Source organism: Lycium barbarum, chromosome 11, assembly GCF_019175385.1.
Source record: "Lycium barbarum isolate Lr01 chromosome 11, ASM1917538v2, whole genome shotgun sequence".
Lineage (NCBI taxonomy): Eukaryota > Viridiplantae > Streptophyta > Magnoliopsida > Solanales > Solanaceae > Lycium > Lycium barbarum.
In genome coordinates this window covers 96,797,324-96,821,093 of record NC_083347.1, presented here as the reverse complement: position 1 = coordinate 96,821,093, position 23,770 = coordinate 96,797,324, and positions in this window count along the sequence as shown.

Below are 23,770 nucleotides of genomic sequence, written 5' to 3'. Positions count from 1 at the left end.
ACTAGGGGAGCGCAGATTATAGCTCACTCCAGAAGGATTTAAAGACTCTAGATAAGTCTTGCTTAAGTTGAGCATACCATGAGATACTTAAGGATACGCCATAAGTTTGCGTGATAGATTTCAAAAGTAACCGAGACAACCCCTAACGCATATTGAGATCATTATTTCGGTATTTTGATGAATCTATACAAGGCTTGGACCAAATTTATTTATTATTAATAGCAAGCAATAGAATGATCTAGGGTTCACAGAACTGAGAAGAGTTCCCTACCTATATCAGACTATGTACTCTAGGGGGTACCATCTCAAGAGAACGCGATGAATTTCATAAAGAAGAGAAAGCTTAGCCTTTCATGTATTGAGCCTTACAGATTATACGTAAGCCAAAGATTTAAGGCCCTAGAGTCAGTGCCCAAGATTTATATGTCAAGTTAGAAATCCTTTCAGAATTATGCCAGTTAATGGTAGTCAGATTACAGAGCAGCTACGTGGAGTTACTGCATGAGAAAAATCCAGCGCTATACTTGATAGCCAACTCCAAAGATTTAGATTAGGAACTAGAAAGTAAAGTTGAAGTCCTATAAAGAAGTCGAAGAGTAATGCATAAGGCTGAAGATTCCAGAATATGGACTAGAACAGTTGGACTATGTAAGGTTATTGAAGAGAAAATTTCGTGTTATTCGTAGAGTCTGCGAATGGCCTACAGGTTACCGAGAGGCATGAAACACTCCAAGGGTTGTAAGATCTCTAATAAATCGACGAGGGACATAGGTGAGTTATAAGTCTTGTGTAAAGGTTAAAAGGTAAGACGAAGTGAACGATACATCTTGAAGGAATAACTTATAAAAGAAGAAGGAGTTGAGTTATGACTAAGTGTTCTAATATGCAAGATATAAGAGAAAGAGGATAACTGAAAGGAATTGAAGTGGGTGAGTCCGTTGAAAGTTCACATTAACATCCCCTATAAGGTTTCTGATAAGGACTTGAGTTAAGTCGACATTCGAGGACGAATGTGCCTAAGGGAGGGAGGATGTTACGCCTCGAAAAAACAAATTCGCATCATGTGCGTTGTGAGTAAACTAACGTAAGCTCTAAGAGGTCATGGAACCCTTATAAAGTTAATGAATACTCTTACCAAGTGTTAAGCAAGCGTCTAAAGGTTCCGAGATCAAGCAAATCGAAGAAAATAAGTTTATTGAAAATTTGAAAAAAAGTTGACAGAATTTTGGGTCAATTTTGGAGGGTTATATCTCCTAGTATATTGGGAGTTTTAAGGCGTTTCAATAACCTAAAATGAAGTTCGTCGAGTCTAGTTTCTAACGAAACAAATCGCTCGTCGATACGACATCGGAGTAGAAAATTATGGACGTTACAAGTCAGGCTGATAGAGCAGAAACGCGTGCTACAGTAACTCGGTGTGAACAGTAAAAATCAGAAAATTTAAAAATGAAAATCTGATTTTTTTTCTCTCATTTTCTACCACCTTCTCTCCCTAAATTCTCTCTGCACTTCCCCAAAACTCTTTCTACCAAATTCATGGAGGTCTAAGATGAAATTCAAGTGATTGTATCTAAATTCAACCTCAAAAGTTAACCTTCGTATTTACTGTTTAATGTAATTTTAAATCAGCGGCGGATTTCAAATGGTATTTACTGTTTAATGTAATTTTAACATCTCCTTGGTTTTGCTTAAGCTTAATTCCATGTTGGTGAGATTATTTATAGCAAAATATTACAAATTAGCATTAAAATAGCTTAAGATATGGCTACTGTTTCGTTGGGATGTTTTGACGTGATAAATATGATTTGTGGTGGCTTAAAATTATGGAATAAAACATGATTGTGATATGGTCTCTGGTGTTATTTGTATTTATATGTTTATCAAGTGAATTGGTGAAAGAAACATATGAAATTTGAGATTGAAAGTGAAGATTGAAATGCTAGGCGTGTTGGTTGTTTTATGGCACACGTTGGTGTTGAAAGTGATGTTGTTAATGTTGGCATTGATATTGTTGTTGTTCGATACGAAATTACGACTTTGGGCTAGGCATATAAACAGAGGAGATGCTGCCGAAATTTCGGCAGATTCTAGAAAGAGTTAGTTTGAGGGCTTAAGACAGGCCTACGAAGATGAGTCTAACAATAGTATAAATTTTCTTGAATATAGATTTACGAGCCTGGGAGGCCAAGCGTTCAGTAGTTAAAGTTAAGGCGACCAAAAAAGTATGATAAGGCTTTCCCTTTCTTTCATTTTTGCATGATCCTATGACATGAGCGAACAACGAGTAATCGAGTCTCCATATCATTCTACTCTTAGAAGTACTAGGAGTATCTCAGTTCTTGATGATCCTGTACCTCTCTATTATGATTATTCCTTTTGTTCATGCGTCCTAAATATTGTATCATGATGATGCTTGTTTATGTTTATGCATTACATTCATTTGCATACATGCTTATTGACCCGTGACCAGAAGGCGTTATATATGCGTATATTATGTATATTACATATATATGTATGGGGTATGGGAAAAGGGCGAGGCGTTATATACGCATTACCGCCTGATCAGCTGGTGCACAGTGATGATGATTATTATGCCCGAAGGGGCTGCCCAAAGGGGCCATTATGTTATTATGCCTGAAAGGGCTGCCCGAAGGGGCCATTATGCTATTATGCCCGAAGGGGCCTATATGGGATATGGATCGGGCCGTACGTTCCTCGACACTATGACCTATGCATATCATACGCCCGCAGAGGCAATTTCAGTAAGCAGATATATAGATGCACTCATACAGATATGTTCAGATAGTTAGACATACAGATGAATTCATCCAGATGTATTCAGTCAGTCAGTTTAGATTATGATTTTCAGATTTTCTTCATGACTCCTATGTGTATGTTACTCTTCTGTCTTACATACTCAGTACATTATCCATACTAACTCCCCTATTTTTCGGAGGGGCTGCGTTTCATGCCCGCAGGTTCAGATAGCCAGGAAAACAGATTGTATCCTTAGGCTGCTTCTTCAGCTTGACAGTGCAGCACTCCTCTCATGCCAGAGTTGCCTTCTAGACTTGGTATATGTTTTGATGTTTATGGGTAGGGCAGGGGCCCTGTCTCGTCTGTAGCATGTCCAGTATGTCAGTAGAAGCTCATAGATGCTTATATTCAGTTAGACAGTGTGGGCCACTCAGCACATGTTTGGTTACATAGTTTTATCGGGTAGCCTTGTCGGCTTGTACCTCGGTTCAGTTTAGTGATGCATGTATATATATATATATCTTTTGAGGGTTGTGACTCTCTAGTTTATGACATATGTCAGTTAGCAGATCATGTTGTGAGTGCCCTCAGGTGGCCCAGAATGAGCATGAGCAGATATGTCATGTACTTTTAGTGGCATCTAGGAGGTCTGCTTCTGGGTGTCCATTAGAGTCCTCTGGTTGGGCTGTGACAATGCACCTCTCTCAGCAGTTTCGTAGCCTCTTCGGCTTCCACACAGTTGAGTAAGCCGAGGTCGTGTGTCCTTTTGTACATTACTTCTTTGTTTAGGAAGAAATTATTGGCCAGCCTTCTGATGGTGTTTCTCTGATTTGCTAAACTCTTGGGGGGGGGGGGTACTCTCCCTTCTTTAAGTGTGTCTTGATGTCGGCATACCATGGTTCGCCATCCGGATCGACCTTGACATAAGCACAATGAGCAGTTCTTCCCTTAATGTGATCTCCAGAAGGTCAATGTGAGCACTCTCGGTGTGCTGGATCATGGAGGATATCGTAGCCAGTGCGTCCGCGAACTAATTTTGGGCCCTCGGAGTATGCCTGAAATCGATGTTCTTGAATCTCCCACATAGTCTTTGCACTAAATTTACATACGGGAGTATCTTGTCATTTTTGGTCGCCCAACTTGCTTTTACCTGATTTATGAGTAAATCGGAGCCCCCGATTACCGACAACTCTGGTATGTTCATGCCCAAAGCCATCCTAAGGCCGAGGACGCACGCTTTGTACTCCGCCATGTTATTAGTACACTTGAAGTTGAGCTTCGCGGCCATCGGATAGTGTTGTGCTGTCTCTGATATTAACACCGCCCAGATGCCTGACCCTTTGTAATTGATTGCCCCATCGAAGAACACTCTCCAACCCGAGTATGGTTCCATCAACTTATCTTTCATAACTAGGACCTCTTCATCAGGGAAGAAGGTCCGTAGAGGCTCAAGCTCATTTTCAACGGGGCTTTCTACCAGTAAGTCGGCCAGGGCCTGTCCTTTGATTGCCTTTTATGCTATGTATATGATGTCAAATTCACTTAGCAGCATCTACCATTTAGCCAACTTCCCCATGGGCATCAGTTGCCTAAAAATGTATCTTAATGGATCCATTCGGGATATGAGGTAGGTGGTGAATACTGATAGGTAGTGCCTTAGCTTCTGAGCGATCCAAGTCAGAGCGCAACAGGTCTTCTCTATGAGCGAGTACCGCGCCTCGCTGGATGTAAACTTCTTGCTCAAATAGTAGATAACATGTTTCTTTTTGCCTTCTTCGTCATGCTAGACAAGTAGAGTAAGAGAGGACTCTCTTGCATGGGTGGCACCAGAACGGGGGGATTGGAGAGATATCTTATGATTTTGTCGAATGCCTCTTGGCATTCCTCCGTCCAGTTCATGGGAGTGTCTTTCTTGGGCAATTGAAGGATTGGTTCCATGATCACAGTTAACTAGTCTATGAACCACCCAATGTAGTTCAATCTTCCCAAGAAACTCATGACCTCTTTCTTGGTCTTGGGCGGTGGCAATTCTTGAATCGCTTGGATTTTGGTAGGATCCAGTTCAATTCCCCTGCGGCTGACTATGAATCCTAACAATTTTTTGGCAGGCACTCCTAATGCGCACTTAGCGAGGTTCGGCCTCAGATTGAATTTGCGAAGCCTGTCAAAGAATTTGCGCAAGTGTATGGTTTGTTCTGAGCTTTCTTTTGATTTTATGATGACATCGTCCACATCGACTTCGATCTCTTGATGCATCATATCATGGAAGAGGGTAGTCATGGCTCTCATGTATATGACGTCAGCGTTTTTGAGGCCGAACGGCATTACCCTATAATGGTAGACTCCCCAAGGTGTGATAAAGACTGTCTTCTCAGCGTCTTCCTCGCTCATGAGTATTTGGTGGTATCCGACGAAACAGTCTATGAATGACTGCAGCTCGTGCTTAGCGCAGTTATCTATCAGGATGTGGATGTTCGGGAGTGGGAAGTTATCCTTTGGGTAGGCCCGATTGAGATCTCGGTAGTCTACGCAGATTCGGATCTTTCCGTCCTTCTTGGGTACCGGTACTATGTTGGCTACCCAAGTGGGATAGGACATTACTTTCACTATTCCCGACTCGATCTATTTTTCTACTTTATCCTTTATCCTGATACTCATGTCTGGTTTGAATGTTCGCGTCTTTTGTTTGACTGGGGCAAAACCCTCTTTAATGGGTAATATGTGGGCCACTATTTCAGTGCTTAAACCTGGCATATCTGTGTATGACCAAGTGAAGACATCCACATATTCCTTTAATAGAGCTATGAGCTCTTCCCTTTCTGGGGCTGTTAAGTGAGCGCTGATTCGTGTCTCCTTGAATCCACTTAGTCACTGAGGTTGATCACCTCAGTTTCATCCATGTTATACTTCTTTTTCTCTTCTAATTCTTCCAACTCCTCTACCAACCCTTCTGGCATTATTGTCGACTCATCGTACTCCTCGTATTCCTGCTGGTTGCTTTCCTCCTTCATTTCGGGACACATCATCACATTTTTGATCGTTTTGTTATGATTATTACTGAAAAAGCGAGGCATGTAAAATTAGGCTCATTCGTCGGTTGTTATTACCTAGTTAGTAAGAAAACATTTGTTATTATTAACCGGTAAAGGTAGCAATTTTGTGTAGATCGAGGCTTTCATTAATTCAAAAGGTAATTGATTAAAAATGTGGTCCTAGTCCCGAACGACATCAGAACATTTCTATTTTTAAACATCATGAAGGAATTTAGAAAAAGGCAATCATTCGGGCCTCAGCCGATGTCGCCACTTTTAGCAAAAGTTTTTAAGGAAAATCCATCTCTCTGTCGAGAGGCCAAGAGGGGGGTGGATGTCCAATGGTTCAGGCGCTCTTCCGGCCTCAGACTGCTTATGTTGGGTGTCTCCTTACTTTCTTCAATGACCGCATAGCATCCCTCTTCTTGGAACATTAACTCGAGACTCCCATCAACTTTCTCTCCCTTCAGCATTGGCATCTTTTTGGGGAATGACTGGTACAGACCTGGAACTAGACGAGGTAGATTTTTTGTTCTAGGCTCTCTCTTGATTACCCTTGTGAGCTCGCCTTCATTAGGGGTATACCCTAGACCAAAATGGTATTTTGCTTTCGGGATTAGTACAAGCGCTGTTATCCCGTTGAGGTCCCTTCCTACACCTTTTCCTATTTCAAAACCGTTCCGTAACAGGGTAGAGGTAATCATTCTGTAGACTGCTGGCATAGGCCTACCGATCTCTTCTTCCACATATGTGGCCCCCACGTATTTCACTACATGAAAATTGGAGAAACGAGGCCTCCTTCGATCTTAGGAACGATGTCGTAAGGATACTTCTAAATATCCCTCTTAGCTGCAACTACAATTTCCTGTCCTTGCCATTCGAATTTTATGGCTTGGTGCAGACTAGACGGTACTGCACCGGTGGAGTGGATCTAGGGCCTTCCCAAGAGCATGTTGCAATTGGCAGCGATTGTCGTGACTTGGAACTCTGTTGTGTAGGATGCAGGTCCGACCTGGATTTGTAGATCTACCTCTCCTAAGGAATCACTTAGGGATCCATCGAATCCCCTGATGTTCGTCCTGCTCTGGCCAATCTTGTGTATGTCATAGCCAAGCTGTGTCAGGGTGGTCACGGTGCAAATGTTGAGGTCTGACCCGTTATCCACAAGTACCCTTCCTACGGCCTTGTCACGGCATGCTAGGGTGATATGGAGGGCTTTGTTGTGGGATGTCCGTTTGACGGGCAACTCTTCCTTGGAGAAGCAGATTTTATGTTCCCAATGATATGGGCAACTAGCCCGCTAAATCTTCACCGCTCGTACCTGCTGGTATGTGTGCATCATCCAATACCTTCATGAGGGCATGCCTATGTGATGGAGATCTAGCAAATAGTGACAACACCGAGATTTATGCGTGCGTCTTCTTCAAGTGCTCAACAATGGTATAATCTTTTGGGTGCATGCGTCACCAGAAATCTTCGGGCTCTCCTTTTGTTATCACCCTCTTCTGAGTATTCTCCTTCCTTGTGGCGTTCTGGGCCAATTCTTCAGGAGTGTAGCATCTCCCCGAACGAGTCATGCCTTGGGTCATCACAGTCTGTATAGTGATTGGATTTTTTGGGGCACAATCTGTTGTGCTACCTGGGCTGCCACTGGTGCTGGGACCAAGGTCCTAAATATAGCCTTGGGAACTCTCGGACTGGGGATTAAGACCTTGAATTTAGGACGTTCCTGGAGTGTGAGGGAAGCAGCCGTTTGTTCAAGAGGCTCGGTGACTTTAGGAGACAATGTCCTGCAAGCTTCCCATTCTTCGTCTCTCTCTATCATGCGGACCCCGCTATTTCCATGATTCGGCAACTGGTTCGTGTTTACGTTAGGAGCGGCAGTTTCCAAAATGCTTTCTCTTTTATCGATCAGATCCTTGATTTTGTGTTTTTGGTTTATGCCATCCTCCGTGTTGTGCCCGTTCCCTCTTGAATGGTACGCATAAGTCTGATCGGGCTTGTACAACCTGCTTTCGAGGGCTTTCTGAATCGACCCTACGATCAGCAGCCTTTCCAGTAAATGAAACCTTGGTTCGAGGAGCGTCGTGAATTCCCTTAGGGGTCTTTTCTCAAAAGCGGGACGTTATGCATTATATGTTGGGGGGTGGTGGCTGATTTTGGTAATTTTAGGGTTGATAGGCTTGTAGAGGGTTCATTTGTGGTAGGCAGTAGTTTTGCTGGGGTGGGGGCTGGTACATTTGTTGTGGTGGTGGTTGATAAGCAGGAGCAGATACATGGATACTGGGTGGAGCTGTGTATGCTGCTACAACAGTGGTGAAGGATGGTTGTGTGTAGTGCATGGGTGTTGGGTTGTACGGACAGGCTGAGTAATTTAGGAGGGGCGGAGTTTCATGAGCAGATGGTGTTCCTTTTGCTTTTTGGTTTGAAATGTGTGATATGCTTGCCACATTCTCTTTCTTTTTGCAAAAGATTCCCTTAGCGGCTTGCCCAGACGCTTTGTTGAAGATACTGACGATCTTTCCAGATTTGAGGTCGTCTTCTATGGCCTCTCCCATTTTTACTAATTCGGAGAACGGCCTCTCGGCCATGGACAACATCCTATCATAGAAATCCGACTCCTGTGACCTGATGAATTTGGAAACGACTTCTCCCTCGCTCATTGGTGGCTGCACACGGGCTGCTTCGGCCCTTCATCTACTAGTGAATTCCCTATAGTTTTCCATCGACTTTTGCTTGACTTTTTCGAGGTAGTAATGGTCTGCTACGGTCTCGATATAAAACGAAATCTTTCCATGCAGGATTCTGCCAGGTCCTCCCAAATGAGCCACTGGCGCATGTCTTGTGTGGCGAACCATTCGGCTGCCTCACTGGTCAGGCTATGACTGAATAATCGCATGATTAAGGGTTCATTCCTCTTTACTCCAACTAACTGGTCACAGTATGAACGGAGGTGTGCTTTGGGATTTCCTGTCCCGTTGAATATTTTGAATTTTGGGATTTTAAACCCTTCCAACAGGTCAAAATCTGGGTGCATGCATAAGTCGTCAAACCTTAGCCCTGTGGCCTTCCTCGTGGACCTGTTGGACTTTTCCAACAATTCCTTCCTCGTGGACCTGTTGGACTTTTCCAATAATTCCTCCAGCTTTCTCTCCATATCCTTCTCATCCCTGTCTTGTTTAGCTCTCCAAATCCTTTCCATTTCTTCGTAATGATCTAACTCCTTGTGTCCTGGGCAGAATTCGTTTGGGGTGTTGGGAGTGAAGAAGGAAATTTGGTTAAATAGGATGGTGGTAACTTGCCCCGCCGGTAGCGCTGAGGTATGTGCTTGGCTTGCCGGGTTAAAGAATGCCGGCTGAGGGGTTTGGTGTGGGGGGACTGAGTGGGTGATTCCTGGAGCTTGGGAGTTTTTAATTGTCGACAGGATTGGCGATGTTTCGTGGAGGTGGCAGGAATCCTGGTAGGTGAGCAGGAAAGTAGTCAGGCATTGGAGAGCTTATCAATGGGAAGGGAGGGGAGGGCCTCCTTCCTTCAGTGGAGTTATTCTTTTCAGCATCGGCCACCTCCCTTCTGGCCACCTTTTCTTAGAGAGTGGCGATGCTGGTTACCAATGTCGCAATTACATCCTCCTGGGATGCTGCCTCTTGCAAGTCCTGGGTGTCTCCGTTGCGGAGAGCAAGCTCATTTCTTGTTTCTTCGGGGGTGCCAGTCATTTTGTTCTTTCCTTTATCAGAGAGGGATACTAACGCGGCCTTGGATCTTGTGAAGTATTCCAGCTTTCGATGTCACACTAACTGGCCCCTTTCTATAAGATAAGAATAACTCAAAGGTAAAGAAAGTTAGTTTCTGGGCATCAAACATAAAGGCAAAATATTACATATGGGTATTTAAAGCGCAAGTAGCACACAGAGTCATATACTGAAGCTTGAGTACTTTCGATCCTATATTCTAAGGTTCTGGACATTACAGGCCTTTTATGATCTTGTGGATATTGGTTTGGTGGTCTCGTGATTGACTTACCACGGCTAATTTGTCATAAAAGTCTTAAGCAAACTTGGAGGGAGGGGGGTGTTATAATTTCAGCCATCAAGGGACCGAGTCTTACATAGACTGCTTACGTATCCCGCCGGGAGAAATCAGGCCTTACGTAGTTCGATTACAAAAGAAGGATATACATTTCTTCCTAAATATCCTTTGGCTAATCCTAACTGCATATATCCCCAGACAGGGCCCGACTAGGGTTTTCCGCATATCCCTCCTTTGGGACATCAGGTCGGCGCAGTTCCTTTACATTTTTATGAGGGTGGGGGTAACATTTGTGCAAAAGAGAGGACACCTAATATCTACCCAAAAGTATAGCTATTTCAAGCCGCTGTCCTTACGAGTTTGGTTTCTCATGTTAGATCTTTCTTTCCTTTTGAACCACGGGGGGAGTAGGACCAAGATCTGTCCTGTCCTGATCATATTTTTGAGCTCAAGTTTGAAAGCATGGCATCCTTCAATACCATACCCCCTGGCTCCAGTATGGTATAGGCAGAACATGTTTTTGTTAGGCCATAATGATGCGGGCTCGTAAACAGGTTCCACAAGCTCGATTTTGTTCAGTGAAGCAAAGGTCCAGAAACGGCGAGCGTACGACTCCTCGAAAAATGTGAAATTGTACCACCACACTTGGGTCTCGGGGTTAACTCCTTGTCCTGGGGTGATGGGGTCATGGACCAACAAATTATGCGCCCCCCATAAAGTTCCGAAGATCTTATTGTCAATAAAACTAATAATCCTCCTTTTCAACGCCAAGAATTCATTCAATGTGTAGCCTGCCTGGTTGAGGTGGAACGGGCATCTCTTCTAAGCGTACACCAAGTCAGGAATCGGTAATCTAGCCCTAGAGGTGCAATCCATCCCATCGGCTGTCATCTTCCTGAACACTTCTTTGTAAGTGACGGACAGCGGAGCCACCCTGAACGGGAAAGATCGAGGGTGAAGGTGCATAGAAATCCGTTCCCTCATGAGTGGAGCATAATAACCAAATTCGTCATCCGCGTTATTCCCTTGAAATTCGGGGAACATATCAAATGGGTTCTACCCTTCTTCAACCCCTATGTCGACATGCTCTTCCATGTCCTGAGGTTTTTCCTCCTCTTCCTCCGGCTCTTCTTCTTCAAAGAGCTCAGGATACTTTTCTTGTGGCTTTGTTCCTTCTAGCGGGTCTGATGTGACACCCATGGATCCGAACTGGCTCCTTGTTCTTTGTTGGTTCCCTCTGGGGTTCCTTCTCTGGGTGTTACGGGTCTTCTCTCCAGCGGTATGTTGTTTCACACTAATTCCCTCACCTCTTTAGGGACATTTCCATAGTACTGTTCTTGGGGTATGCCTTCCGGTGGGTTCCCAACCATGTCCAGTAATCGGTCTACTTTCTTAATCTTTTTCCCTATTTCTTGGAGTGTTTTTCCATCTGCAGCACCTTGTATCGTAGCGTCTCAGCGGTCTCCCCTAAGGTCCGCGCTTCATGTCCTCTTTGATTTGCCATCGTAAGTCAACCTTTAGAGGAGATAAGCTCGGGTAAGTTTCAAACCTCATGGTTTTCTTTTTGGTACGTAGTTTAGATTACCGGACCAATCATACTCAAGCTTAATATATGATTATACACATAGCTGGTAAGCATGCGAAGCACGTAGCAAATAAGCACATAATTTACAGGTATTTATACTACTCGTGTCCCTAAGGCCTTTTGAGTTAAGGCTTTCTTAGTCGTTCAAAACATGCTAGTGCCATTTGTAAAGGTGAACCATTGCCCCGAAAAAGTCATCGTAATTAATAAATAACAGTAATATCTATCCTGAAGGGATTACAAAAAGCGATGACAAGTCCAACATGTGGCTTATAATGAAAAAAACAGTTATGAAGGACGTCCTTCAGCGGCTGATGTCGAGGCTTGGCCTGTCCTGGCCTTCTTGACCATTCGAAGGGTGGTCTGGATATGAAGGTGTGCCTGATATATCTCCATTCTAACAATCACCGAGTCTGTCTCTTCCAAGATCCTGGCCGAATGCTCGTCTGCACCTTCCAGGCATTGTTTCATACGTTTCTCTTCTTGGACCTCTTAGGGAGGTGTGAGCCCGGGCGTAAGCGCCAAGTGTGCCTGCAGCCATGCGTGATATCCTGGGTCGCACCCTACCTCAAGCCTGTCTGGGGCTAAAGTATCTTGACACCAGCTTACGCGTCCATTCCATTCTCTAAGGATTACCCCCGCGTGCTTGATTTTTTGGTTTGTGTGCTCAATGATGAACTGCTCAAAGTTTCCGACCTGAGGTATCACTTGTCTCCTACCGAATTGTCTCAATACCCGGGATGGATAATAAGGACGGATTCCTCAAACCCCAGCTTGCGGTATAAATGGAAAATGCTTGCCTCGGACCACCACAGTCTCAGATATAAAATCAGGAAACATCCAATGGATCCGATCATCAGTCAAGTCGGTGAAGGATTCAACCCAAGCATTTTTGGACATGAACTTGAGATTTGGACAGTAATTCACAAGGCGATCTATCCGATTCTATCGACTCCAACCCTGAACCTATTTGGCCATGTTGAGGTGTTTGATAATCCACCATTGCAGTAACATATTGCATCCCTGGAAATGTCGAAAATGATTTCGACACTTGTCTAGAGCCCGGAAGATGTCGGCCAATATGATGGGTGCCAGGTCGAAATACCTATTTCTTGATCTTTGGCTATGCCGTGGAAGATTGCATAGGCCAGGTAGATTGTTATATCCCGTATTTTTACACGTCGAGTTATTCGCAAGAGAATCGACTCAAGTTAAAGACGGAATCATTTTCGGACACGAAATAGAAACCTTTAACTTTCAATTTTAAATTAGAACATAAATTGTTTATAAAATTTTACATAGTGTAAAAATATTATTGGAGATTAGGGATTAATTAATTGTGACTAGATTAGTAAGCAAGAATTAGTAATTAATTAAATTAATTAAGATTAATTACCAAAGTGGGCCCCACCCGATTTTTAATTAAAAAAAAGAAAATAGATGACACATAAGGGGGGGCACGTGTAGGGCCTAGGAGGCTCATATATGTATATCACCAAATGAGTCATCTTTTCACATTGTAATTGAACACAAAACAAGAAAAATTATTGAATTGAAGGAACAAAAAGCTCTCGGCCATGGCTGCTTTAGCCGAGCATTGAGAGGATGATGGAGAGAAATTAATGTTTCAAGGTGTTGTAAATATTCAAGTGATTAGCAAGGTTAAGAAGCCAAGTTTATTAAGGTAAGATTTGATCTTTTTATACACGTTTTGGAGGTGATTAAACTTGTATAAATTGGTAAAGGTGTGATGAATGTAAGAAGTTGTAGATGTTGATGTTGAAATGTAAATTGAGCCGTTTAGGGGGCTGCTTTAATTAGACATGGTAAATTGATTTTTAAGTGGTAATATGGTTGTTGTTATCATAAATTATATGGTAAAAGAATGAAGGAATTAGATATAAGGTTAAAGTTGTGTTGATATGAACATGTTGTTATCCTTATTGATCCTTATTGAATTGAAAGAATTGAAGATATGATTATGTCCATATGTTGTTGTTGGTATTTCTGTGTTAACAGGAGGGTAATTGGAAATTCGGGTTAAGCGAATATATAGGGGAAATGCTACCTGATTTTCGTTAAATCCTTAAAATAATGAAAAGAACCCTTAACGAGAAAGTATAAGTTAAAGAATAAGTTCTATAAGAGACGGCCTACGGATTTACGAACTAGAAAGTATAGTTACTAACGATAACGTTACTTTTATGTTAAATAGGCTAAAAGAGCGACAAGGTGAACGGGTTTGCGAATAGTCGCTAAAAGGTATGTAAAACTGTCCCTTCTTTCTTTTGGCATGTCTTAGATTTAGGTAATGAATGGTATGAGCTTTGGGGTAATTCTATTCCTATGTTTCAAGTGTGATTTATTAGTCCTGTTCTTAGAGGCTCTACGGCAATTAATGTCCTTGACCTTTATAAGCTATTTTGTGTTCATGTCTACGATTCCTAAGGCTCTTTTGATATGATCTTTAATGACATTCGAGGGATACTTGATATGATTGTCACTACTGATACTCAGATGGTAATCTCTTCTTCTTATTCTGTTTGGGTCTTGATAAGTGTTTTAAATTGCATATGGTTTCTCACTACTCTGCTCGTGCATGCCTCAATATGTCTTTCACCGAGTCCCGGGCCGGGTATGTTATCGTGCACAGTTTCACTGCATTGTTCACCGAGTCCCTCACTAGAGGGCCGGGTACGGTATATATATATATATATATATGATGATATGCTATGGCGGCCAGGAGGGCATATGATGACTTTATTCAACGAGTCCCATAGTGTGCCGGGAATGATATATGATATTGACATGCATGATTTATGTTTCAAAAGGCAAGTGTTTTGGTATTTTGAGTGTTATATTTGTCTCCTGCACCCCCTATTCCAGTTATGATCCTCTTTACTGTATTTCATGGTTTACATACTCAGTACATATCTCGTACTGACCCCCTTTGTTCGGGGGGGCTGCATTTCATGCCCGCAGGTACAGACGCTCGATTCGGTGATCCGCCAGCTTAGGATTCCCTTTCTGTTGTCTTGGAGAGTTCCGTTGTTCCGGAGCCTAGATTTTGGTACAGACCTTCTGATATATATATGTATATGTTTGTCCAGGGGTACGACGGGGCCCTGTCCTGTCATATTTCATTGTTGATACTCTTAGAGGTCTGTAGACATGTATGTGGGGTGTGTACAGGTTTGATCAGCTGTGTCTGTATGGTTATTGTGGATGTTCTGTCATGGTATCAGCCTTGCCGGCTTGCATATATTATCGTTTCGTAGTGGCAGCCTTGTCGGCTTGTGTAATATACTGATATGTAGTGGCAGCCTTGTCGGCTTGCGTAGTATAATGATATATATACAGGGGCAGCCTCGTCGTCTTGCGTATGTTATTACGATGTGATTGACTAAGGACCTATAGTATCAGTCCGATTATGTTTGACAGGTACATGTGGGTGTCCAGCTCGGGCACTAGTCATGGCCCACAGGGCTGGGTCGTGACATAGATTACCCAGGTGTCTATGGCTAGTGACTCGTCCAGTGGAAACACCATAGTGCCCAACAAGGCTATGGCGAAGGCTAAAGGCCTAGTGGTCTCCCATTCTTCTCGACTCCTGAATTCCCTTCGATATAGAGTGTATTCGGTGACACCCCCGAATCTTCGGTATAGAGCTCTGAAGGCTATAGTGGGCCCTTGCGCCCAGGGTGCTTTAGTCAAAACGAGAAACCTCATGATTTGGCCGACAGTGGGCTTCTTCGAAAATAACAGATTGTGATCCGGCCTGTGTCGCCTCCTCGGACAGGTTCCGTTGCTGTCTATGGCATCCCTAATCTCTTTTAGGGTAGGAGTCATTTCAATGTCACCGAAACGGAACAACATTTCTTTATTATCCTAATACCATGGCAATACCTCTATCAGCTCCGGGTGACCTTTCATTGTCATAATAGAGGGCAAGTGTCCTAAAGTGCAATTGATCGTTCATCGGTGAATATCACCCAACCATTCATACCAAGCCCTCAACAACTCTGGAGCCTCAGTGACGATGTCAAAACTGTTTCTTCGTTCCATCTACAAAACCGAACACGGTTAAGAATTTCCCGTCCCCGTAGGATCAATGGTTCATCACATAGGCACAAACATGTTTCTACATAGCACATAAATGAGATGCTGTGTTTTCGGTTCATAGACCGTCCGAACACAGGGTAGTCACTCTTAATGGTCCTTAGGCAGGTCTGAGATACCTAAGGCCCGTCTAAGTATAAAAGCTCTAGTTCATTAGGGATTTAGCTTAGCTCTATCCTAGTTTTTCTAGAGTGGGTTTTCACAAAAGACCAGGAACCCGAGCGAAAAACAGGGGCTGAACCGTTAGGGCTGTTGGACAATAGCGTACCAACCCTGCCTTATAACGGCTCCAAAGGAAAATTTTGATTTTATGGTGAAGGATTGACCACGTGCTCCGCGAAGTGGCCTTTGGAACAAAGTATCAAATAAATGGCAAGATTGGCGGAGTTATGATATGCATGCAATGACAGTTGATAATTGCGAGAAAGTAAGCACATAGGCAGTTTAAGGTAAATAAAACTCATATTATTTTGGAATCCTTATGGTTAGAATCACTCAGTCCCCAGCAGATTCGCCATCTGTTGCGGTTCGCTTTTTACGCGGAAGTTAAGGCGTAAAAGGCTACTACGAACTCGTTGGTGCTCTTTCGGACATTGTTTTAAAAGAGTCACCACCTTATTTTTAGGAAATTAGGAAAACCGGTTTTGAAGGGTTTATTCAAATACCGTGAAAAACCTTCATAATCTAGAGTTCTAGGTAAGGGTTCTGATGATCCCCTGGGGAAGGTGTTAGGAACCGCAGTATTAAGGATCTGTACTATACTATTGATCTTTGAATTCCAACGTATGAGTATTTGCTTGAACTGTCTATTTTGTGCTTATTCTCGCATTTAAAGAAATTGTCATTTTGTAAATTGCATATCATTTTGGAAAGAATTTGAATATGTCCCCCTTATATACAGGGTATCGTAGTTTTCGGATTTACAACATCCGTGCATAAATATTGTCCTCTTTTATATAAGGAGTATATTTTATTTCATAAATGAAAAGAAAGGCGAATTTCTTGATTTTTTCATAGTGTTAAATTTGTGTTATACTCATACTTTTGCTCGTGTCGATCCGTTTTGGTACGTTCAGTCTTATCCGAAACTTTATATTACAATTGGTTTTATGTTATAAAATAGAGTGTTTATGTATGTTCAAAGGAGTATATCTTGGCTGTATATACCCATTTTTATGGCCTTTTCCTTGGCCCAAAACTGTAATCATAGGCAAAGCTTTGGTTCTGTTTTAATTTTTAGAGAAAAAAGAGTTGTGTACATACTTTTATCCAATTCTGGTCCTTGTTAGTTTTAAGAAGCTTAAGTATGGAATTGGTAAATTTTTTCTTAGAATTTAAAATAATACAAAGTTGGCTTTTGATTAGGGATTACCTGTGGGATGAGGCCCAAAATTTACTTCAAGTAGTTGTAAAAATCTCCTTTTGTACCAACTTCAAAGAGACGAATTTGTTTAAAAGGATTTGTAATTTCATTAGGTCCTAAAAATGATTTTGTTGTCAATAATCACTTTTACCCATTTGGAGTTTAAAACTCTTAAGTTCTATAAAAAGGGGAGTTTGGCAAAATCTCATTTCTATACTTAACCTCAAAAACCACTGAATTTGCTCGGGGTTTTGGAAATTCGTTGGGGACCTAAAGTCATCTAAACGGTGTAAGCACCGTTTTCCTAAGACGGCTAATTCTAACCATACCATTTTCCACTATAATATGAGTTTCGTACAACTTACAAGTACATCAAAAGCTTTAAACAGATAATGCAAATGAAATGAAATAGAATTAGACTAGGGACGTACCATGCCCCTAGTTTAACCATTTTCACCTATGGCTGGTCCTTCTGCGCGCCTTGCTATTTGCTTTGCCTTTGCGGACTCGATTTTTGAATTAATTTCCTATTGGGACTTTGGCCCAATAGGTAGGCTTTGACTGGACCCGAGTGGCCATGCGAGTGAGGAGAAGGAGGGAAAAAAGAATGGGACCCGGTTAGTTTATAAACACTACATAGTACAAAAACAAGAAAAATACTCATATTATTCTATACCTACACTGTTTCTCTTTGAATGGATTTGCCTTGGTTAGAGATTTTTGCAATGGCATGGGGACTAAGTCCTTGCCTTATATTCCTGATGTCGCACAAGTTCCAAAGGGATTCTAAGAAGCCCAAGCATGGCTAACACCAAGAAGGCCTGGACGACCCCGAACTACCATAGTTTATCTTCAACCAGTGCCTCCCAAACAAGAGGAAAAGGGAGTATAGAACTTGGGAGTGGCAACAGATTTCAAGCAAACTAATAAACAAACAACAGCCAAGTGCCATACTCTAAAGGGAGACATTAATATCAGATATGGCAAATAAAAGCACCTAAGTGAGACTAGATTATCAGTAAGCATAGAAGTAATGAGGGGGGCACACTCAGTTTCATGACGGGATGATGACAAGGATAATGCAAACAACTGCTTTAGAGGGAACATAGATAATGATCAATCAAACCATGGACTTATTAAGATAGTCATTGAAACAGAAAAAATAAGCTGGAACACTTCAGACATATCAAAGCAAGTTTAGGAGGTTTTATGGTCAAATACAAACATGTCTCTTTTTAGACAATCACTTAGCCCAGGACTCCTCATAAATAAATAAATAAAAAGAAGGTTCCAACTGCAAATGTTCAGACAACCTAACCTATCCATTTATTAAGGTTCTAGTCACTTCCTAAAGGAAACAAAACCTGGCTCCACTACTTCAAGTGATGGAATTCACCCTATCTCAACTAAGCTCAAGATCTCACACAACCAAGCCCAAAAACAAGCACAGTATTCTCAGAAAAAGGAACCTGGGATGACCTCACAGACATCCAAGGCTCATGGCTATGTTTAGAACATTTAGAGTACATATTCAGAACTGGCATCCTTTAAAGCTTACTCCTCTTTATCCACTCGAACACACCACAAGCTAGTGCATAAAGCAAGGCTATTGGTTAATAAACAAGTGAGCTTTGAAAACCTTTGTTAAAGAAAGGGAAATCCCAATGGGCAAGTCATATGGACACTCATCCAAATAGCCGTACAATAATTTTGGTTCTTAAGAGTGGTCCGTCAACATATTTTAGACTAATCCAAGGCTTTTCCCAAAGATCAGAAGAGGATGAAGAGAAAAGAATTGAATTTATAGCATGATCACAGTTTTGTCAAACAAGGAGAACAAACACCATATATAGGACAAATCTAAACCAATAAACCAAGTGGCAAGTCTCAGACATTAGTCATGGGTGAACGAGTTAGGAAAAGTGGATAAAGACACAGGGCCAACAGTGAAAGTAAAATGGCATATAACACTCTTGACCCTCAGTCTGTTCATAGATGAACCTATGTCCATGTAATACGCTCACCAGCACCCATTTTCCCTTACACACAACTAACTTTAAAGAATGAGACTGAATGCAAGTAGATCCCCTAGATAAAAGAAACACACTTAGAGGTCACACATAGACACACATTTAGGAGACATGGAAGAAATCTCACACTTGCCTAAATTTTCCAACAATAACAGCAATTTATTTGATTTTAGGTATGTCCTCCCCTCCCTGTTAGACATAGTTAGACTGTTCAAAACCACCTATGGCCTTTGTGTGTCCCAATGTCATGAAAAGGAGTACTAAAAGAAAAGGATGGGGTCTCAGAGTAAGGAAAAGGGAAGTAGGATAGAGTGGGGTCATCACCTCCCCAGCCCCTCCTCCTAAATCTCCCTTTCAGCAAAGGGATCCTGGGTTCCACTGGTCATTACCTCCAGTTCATGCCCAGCCTTACCTTCACTATCCCAAGACCTCTTTCCTCTCCTTTATGCACTCCCCCTCATACCCCATTGACACTACCAAGGGCCATGGGAGGGTCTAGAACAAACCCTCGTGCTCAAATGGCCATTAGTTGTACCAAACCCCTAATGGACCATTTTTATCCATGGTTGGGCCTTCATGTCATTCTCACCCATGACTGGGCCTTCAATAATATTAGCTTCCCTTTTCTATCATCGGACGTAACAGTTTTTGAAAGAAAATTTTCTATTAGGCCTTTAGCCCAACAAGGTGGCTGACTCCTGCCCAAACAGCTATGAAATGGGAGGGGGAAATAAAGGACTTGATCATACACTATTGTCTTCACTGAACTGTAACTCATACCATACCAAAGGGAAAAGGTTGTCACCACTCTTATTCCCGACGCAACACAAGTTCCAAGGGGTTTAATGAACCCCAGGCATGGCTGGACATCGGGGAATGGCTAGACCTATCCCCAAAACCACCTCAAACTCCCCTAACTAGTGTTGCAATAGTATATAATCAGAGCCCCAAAGTTATGCTCAAGCATCATCACATAGGGAAGTAATTTAAATACAATCAACATTAAAAGTAAACTCAAAGTCATGACAGAGAGACTGAGGCAGGTATTGTAATGCAATGATGTATAAAAATAACATAACAGCTTTCAAATACTTAGTCAATAGGTGATACAAACAAACCATCCTTTTTTTCTTTGCATTTGGGGTTTAATGAAAACTGGCATTTTTTTTCAATTAATCCTGAGTTGGGCCAGGCCCAACTACCTTCTAAAAGACGACCCATTTGAAAGTTTAGAGCTTAGGTGAAGTTTCTTTCTCTGTTACCCATGCATGCATGCTGTCTATAACTAGCCTATTCCCTTATATACACATGGTACACTTATGATATACACATATGATGTGTATACCAAGTGTATACCCTATGTATATTCCTCTTCCTTTTCATTAGCCTATGCATATTCTGTGTATATCCACAATCTATCTGCTTAACTTTAGGCGTCAAGATCATTTCATTCACCTAATTAATCCTTGTCCCTTAGATCAGTCTTCAAATATATAAACTGAAGCTGATTCAAGTCTAGTTTAATTCCTATACTTATCAAATAAATGATTCACTAGTTTCCCATGTTATTAGACCTCCTAGTAGTAAGTGAAAGTTGCTTAATGTAGTAACAGAAACACCATAGGGAGATGCATGTAAAAAGAAAAAAATCCTATAACTTAGGATCACCAAAACAAGGTTGGAACACCAAAAAGTCTGAACTAAAACAACATTAAATGAACTGACACTGTGTAGTTCATATTCTCAGGAAAACCCACATAAATGAACCTTTATCTTAGTCAAGAAGTCGTAAGAGCATATACACAACAAGATCTTAGTCAAGCAGTAACCTTTATCTTAGTCAAGCAGTCGTAAAAGCATATACACAACAAGATCTCATGTAAATTGCCATTTGAATAAAAAAGAGAAACGAGCAACTATGTATATCACCAAGGTTCACAGAAAAAAGAATGGCATAAAATTTAAAATAGGTCTTTGCAACTCATGATTTTTAGACTCCTAAAAAAGTCACTTGTTATCAACAGCCTTAAACTAGTCCATTTTCCTTAGAAAGAAAACAAAAATCACCCTATTGAAATAACCAGTTTCCTCTTCTTAACTTCCTAAGTTCCCTTTAGACATTTAAACAAGTTAACTTTCCCACCCCTTTTTATTTCAAACCCTATGATAAAATAGTGAGATTTAAGGAATACCAATGCACCCTCATGATAGGAATGCCCCCCATGGTCCATAGGCTGTGTCATGACACCCCTCGTTTGGAAGGTAGGTACTATGAGTCAAGCTAAGCTTGAATCTTTCTTACCCCCTCTTTGAGGTGTCTTGAAAAGACCACTCGATGCCATGTGGTTCAAACAGTCTCAAGAGTACTCACAACATCCTCAAACAACAACATCAAACCAATATCAGCTTACCACTATTTCATTTTTTAAACGCAGACTCAGTATTCAGTTCTTTTATCCTTCAGTTCTAAACATGATAGGGCTTTACACAGACCAGCAGTATGGAGACAAACCTTATTGGACATAGTACAACTTTACCTTTTCAATCCAAATTACACTACAATGCACATTAAAGTCTAAATGCAACAGTTCAAGTTCAAGAGTAAGGACTCTCACCAACCTTATTTAATTAAAATGTCCTCTTCCCAAATTCAAACTAAGTCTAGCACACAATACAGACAGGTCTAAACATAAATGTATCATACAGGCTTTTTTAACATATTCATTCTTAAACAACACAAAGCAAACTGGTTGAACTCTGAAAACATGAATCTAGGTCCTGATGGATAACTTACCCCTAGGACTTAGTTAACATCAGTGTTTAATCCTTTTAATTATGATAAAACTCACACTTTGTTTTAACTTGGTTTCAATAGCATAAAATCTCAAGGATCCCCCAAGGCATGACAAACTCTTCCTAACCAATCCTAAGATCTCTGTGAATCCCACAGTCATGGGAACAAGGTTTAGGAGACAAGGAAACCTCAGGGTCCTGAAAGAGAAACAGCATAGGTTGAGGTCATCACCTTCCCATCCCTCTCCTTAGTCTTAATTTCAGTAAAAAGGGATCAAAGGCCCCACTGGTCACTACCTTCAGTTCATGCCTAAGCTCACCTTTTATTCTACTAAAGTAACCTCAACTCCCTGCCTTATCCTCATGCCTAGTGGCAGCCACTAAGACCTTGTGGTCAAGACTAGTTTGACACTGCCCTTAAACCAAATTTCATCTAAACAACTAGTTGACCACACAAGTAAAAATTTCAATTAATTCAATCTAAGGTCTCTACTATGCAGACTATTTTGAATTCCCTTTGGATATTAACACTTTGAAAAGTTTTGAATATCTTAATCATTTAAAGGCTTAAGTTTAGGCTGAGCATCAACCCTTAAACTCAAACTGCTCCTTTCACTTGTTGATTAATCATTTTTAATAGTCAAGAGCATATTAGGACTCAATTACCCTTTTTAACCCCATTAGACCTCTTTTGAAAACTCAAACATGAATTAGAAACATGAATTAGACATGAAAAGGGGAGGGTCTGATAACATGAATAGTCAAGACTAGATCCAGCTTAAATGAACAACCATGCCACACAATCATACTAGTTGTATCTAGGTGTCCTGATTCATTTTTGATGATTTTACAACTTTATAAACCTACACTAGCTTCTAATGGACCATTTGGGAACCTGTTACTAAATAAATGAACTTTAATCTCAACCTTCATTTTTAAAACTTCTATATCATATCCTAGAGTGTTACTGCTTCAACTTACCTTTAATGTATATCATACAACTACTCAGAGTTAGTTTTAGGCTAATCCAAACATATTCAAACAGATTTAGGTAGACTCAAACCTATTCAAAATGCAAACAGACCCCTATAAGTATGCCTCTTTAAGTTTTATTTCAGTCTAATCATGATATTTTCTTTTATCCTAATCATAACACATGCCATCTAATTGACATGGGCAAAGTATACAGACTTGTGAAAACAGATTGAAGGTTAAAATTTGACAAAGTCCTATTCAGGAAATAGCAAACTGCCTTAAATGATTCAAGATAGATCATCACAATACCTTAGCCATCTATTATATTCAAATAAGCTCAGTATTGATTTAAAAGTTCACTAAATTACTATTATGAATCATGTAATCATATTTTGATGTTTATGGTTTGAGCAGCCAAACAGGAAACTTCAACATCTCACAATAGACCCATATAGATAATGCCTCCAAATCTTCAATGCGGAGACTACCGCTGCCAACTCCAAATCATGAGTAGGGTAGTTCTTCTAATGGATCTTTAATTTCCTAGAAGCATAGGCAATGACTTTTCCCTCTTGCATCAACACGATGCCCAAACCAACACAGGACACATCACAATAGACTGAGAAATCCTTACCCTCCTCGGGTAATGCCAAAATCGGAGTTGTAGTCAACAGAGTCTTAAAATTTTGAAAGCTCTCTTCAGAAGCATCGGACCACCGAAAAGGAACTTCTTTCTGAGTCAATCGGGTCAGGTGAGAAGCAATATAAGAAAACCTTTTCATGAATAGATAGTATTAACTAGCCAAACCCACGAAGCTATGAATCTCAGTCACTGTAGTAAGCCTCGCCCAATCCCTAACAGCCTAAATATTTTTGGGATCAACTATGATCCCGTCTTTTGACACCGCGTGGCCCAAGAATGCCACCGAATCAAGCCAGAAGTCACATTTTAAAAACATAGCATAAAGCTCTTTCTCTCTCAATAACCCAAGGACAATCCTCAAATGACGCTCTTGGTCCTCTCTACTGTTCGAATAAACTAAGATATCATCAATGAATACTATGATGAAGGAATCCAAGTATGGCATAA